This window comes from Pieris brassicae, chromosome 1, assembly GCF_905147105.1.
Source record: "Pieris brassicae chromosome 1, ilPieBrab1.1, whole genome shotgun sequence".
In the NCBI taxonomy this organism is placed as follows: domain Eukaryota; kingdom Metazoa; phylum Arthropoda; class Insecta; order Lepidoptera; family Pieridae; genus Pieris; species Pieris brassicae.
In genome coordinates, this window is record NC_059665.1 from 10,048,516 (window position 1) to 10,052,196 (window position 3,681).

Sequence of the window (3,681 nt, forward strand, 5' to 3'; positions counted from 1 at the left end):
AAATGGTTTTTATACGTTGTTATTACTTCTAATGATAATAGCCTTTAATTTAGATAAATTTACATTTAAACCCGTTTCTATTATACGTATGCCCGTTTTTGGCAAAGGCCCGCTATCTCGCCATTCCTCTCTGCAATGAGCCACCTTGCTGTTCTTTAACTTGGTCTATCCACCTTCTAAGTTCACTCCCTCTATTTGGTTTGTTGCACATACTTTAGTATTTTTTTGCTCCATTTTTCTGTTCCCTTACTGTATGACGCTTATTTTCGTTTTGTTTTGAAAATAATGATACGTACGTTATTTATCGAATAAGTTTTTAATGACATAAAATGTTCCAATTACAAATTAAAATTCATGCTTCTTTATTCCTTGGAAGTACGTAATTCCAATTTACGTTAATTCTTGACCTATTAAAAAAGGAGTTACGAGGTGTCGAAAATGTATGCCTGCATTTATATCCTAAGAACTGGATCACGACCCCTGCTGAATATGCAACGTGCCGAGACAAAGGATGGCATTATGTAATCTTTTAATTACTACAGCCAATGACCTCCTAAGGTCCCCCCCTTGCTTCCGGTACTTACGGAAATTCTGAAATAATTTATTAAGTTGATTGTTATTTTGCAACTACTGTCAACAGAGATTGTCTGTAAAAAAATATTTGCTGTAAAGGTAAATACGGTTTAAAGTTTTTATTTCAAATAAATAAAATAAATATAAACTTTTTTGGTCGTGGGTTATCGACGTCACGTGAGCACCTTAAATGAAATAGGAATACATAAATAACGTGGAGTTCGCAGTTCGATACGTTCCCTGGAATGAAGTGAGACAGAGAGTTGATCATCCCTCTTTATCCAGACTCCCATAGCGACAGAGTATGCATAAATAAGTAGGACTTTAAACAAGGCAAGCAAGAAGGAGGTTCTTATTTTAAATACGACACGGTCGAAACAGTCCTATTTTCTTTAAATGTACTAGGAGTTCTTAAGTGACAAGAAATGGAACTATGTATAAAGGCGGATTTGGTGGTACCTTAAATTGTCCAGCTTTATAATAATGGCAGGTTTCCAAAGTTCTCCATCATCAGGGTAACATAAAATTAGTGTTGCTAAAGCTTATTTGAAAATTTCAGCGTCAAAGCGTTATTTGTCACCCTTTCTTATTACCAGGCAGTCATAACATTACAGTGTTAGTAAAAGAGCATATGTTCATTACGTCACATGAGTTTCGGTAAAGTTCAATTCCCTTAAGTTTTTCGAACACCTTTTTCATACTTACTGTAAAAAGCCAATGTCATATATCCAACAAAAAGCTCAAAGTATTATAAGCTCCAGAAAACACTTAACTGCGTAACGTAGAAAAATGGTTGAGATTATATACCTTACCTTTGAATCATAAAGTAAGATTTACTTCAGCCCAATTCATACTAAGTCCAGCTATTTGTCTATATTTAAGACGTTTTTGTTTAGACCTTTAAACCAACGACTAAGGGAGTTTGAGATTTTCCATAATAACGGTAAATGTCTGTTCTTATTTTCATAGTAGCACTGAAAGAAGAACGTAGAAATACGCAGCGACTGATATGTGTACATATTCTAAATAAAAACAAAAAATATATATATAAATAAATTTACGCTTGTAAAATAACAATAGGCTTAAAGACTAAGTGGTTTAGCGACCGAAGCATTTTGTGTGTTTTTCAGGACCTCAAAAAAAAAATCACGATAATTAAAAGTAACGAAAAAATCTTGCTACTAGTGGTCATGGCATCGTTAGAAATCATTATTTAACAGTCCATCTATGGAAAAAAGGCAAAAATAATCAAATGGCTGAGTTTACTATCCAGCCAATGTTTCAGAGTCGTATAAATCAGAGTTATTTATTGAGAAAAATTGCCGATAAGCACTCAGCTGTATTTATGTTATTACGAATTTGAGATCTAACTTATGATCTCTTATCTTAATGTATAGGGAAATCGTCTGGATAGTTTTATTTCATTTTTATACCTATTTGGCCAAGTGAAATCTAGACATAGAAAATCGTGTAGGTCTTTTATATTGTTAACATTTCAAAATGTTTATCGTAATTTCATTAATAAAAATTAATAAGTTGATTATTCCAGGTTCTTTAAAAGGTTACTATTATTTATATTGTTGTCATTAGTAATAATTAAGATTCATTAAAAGTCACACAGCGATTAAAATGTATTATCTATACTAATATTATAAATATGACAGAAATGTTTGTAAAGAATAATCTTCAAAATCACTGGACCGATTTAAAAAATTACATGAGTGGAAAGGCAAACACTAAGGCGAAAATTTATCTCCAAAATTTATAGCCTGGTTATTGTAACTAGTAATTTATACATTATGTAATAAATTGTGTTAAAACATTCGTAAATGGAGCGCTATTTTAAACTACAAATCTTTCGGTCAAACATTTTACGGTTACTCGAAAACGACGACGATAAATGTTCTAAATATCTCCTCAAAATGTTACCCAAGAGTAAAGGAGTTAATATCCGAACCCCATAACATGGGCGGTCATTTTGTGGCACCCTTTTATGGGTTCATCAGAAAAATATTTGTCACTTTAGCATTCCTATCATTTGTAAATTTCGTGATGATATTTGTCGTTATTTTGTTTTGGTTTTTTAAAGATTTCGTTTATAAGGAATGATTATGCTGATGTACTCAAAGACGAAGACAAAATTGTCTTCTTTTTTTTATATAACAGGGGCAATTGGGCAGTGGCCATGGGTTGCTAGCCTTTGAGAAGAGCGTACCAAATTGGTACGCTCTTTTCTTGAAGGAACTTAAGTTGAATTGGTTCGGGAATACTTCAGTGGGCAGCTGGTTCCACATAGTGTTGGTGCGCGGCAAAAACTGCCTTAAAAATCTCAGTTGTGGAATTTGCTTACGAAATGTTTTTCAGAAGATATTATTTACTGTATTCACACCCATGTTAGTTATTATTCTTATTTAAAGCTCATCTCGCCTTCCATAAACATAAGGATGTTTCTACTGAACGAAAAGTGCATGAAAAGTGAACGATTTCCTGCATTGTCACACTTCCGGTTGAGATCGTGCGTGATCGTGCACTATTTTTCTTTACACAATAAATATTACAGCCCATAAATTGTTACATAAAAGAAACGTTAAAAACTCTTCTCATATCGTTGCGTAGTAAACGTCTTATTCATAAACCGATTTTTATATAACGTAATCTTAAGGCAATTTTGGCTAAGTGGTGATCAGTGTGCCCGAAATACGTAGAATTTTTACTAAAGCATACCTGTATTAAGCCAATGCCATAATATCGAAAAAAAAAATAAGATACACAATATCGTGAACTTACTTTTCGAACGTATAAAGATTTCGATAGTATCGGAGACCGCATTCAGTAGGTGCAACGGTTTTGTTAATATGTGCAACCGACTGGTTCTGGCCCTTGGTATCGCAAACAACCTTGTCCTGGGTACAAAGAAACCGAGTTCTTGAAGAGCACTTGCTCTTTCACCACCAAGTAGATAGTTGGCCAACTGTAATGCGTAACTTATTTTCATTCTCCTCTATAAATGTTAATGGTTACTTGCTGTTTCCTTGAATATAATATAATCAGGGTTTGTTTACGAAAGAAAAACAAGAACATCGCAATATATCGTATCAATGTAACGAT

General features: G+C 33.3%; 1 long non-coding RNA gene across 2 annotated transcripts; it reads right to left on the minus strand.

The window, feature by feature from the left end:
- Window positions 1-371: 371 nt before the first annotated feature.
- LOC123707357 lies at window positions 372-3,681 on the minus strand. Of its 2 annotated transcripts, XR_006753485.1 has the most exons (4): window positions 3,361-3,681; window positions 1,386-1,547; window positions 1,033-1,277; window positions 372-591 (listed from the first exon to the last, which is right to left on the minus strand). It is a non-coding gene; the product is annotated as an uncharacterized LOC123707357 (long non-coding RNA). The 2 variants fall into 2 exon arrangements; XR_006753484.1 differs by having other exon boundaries at window positions 1,033-1,547.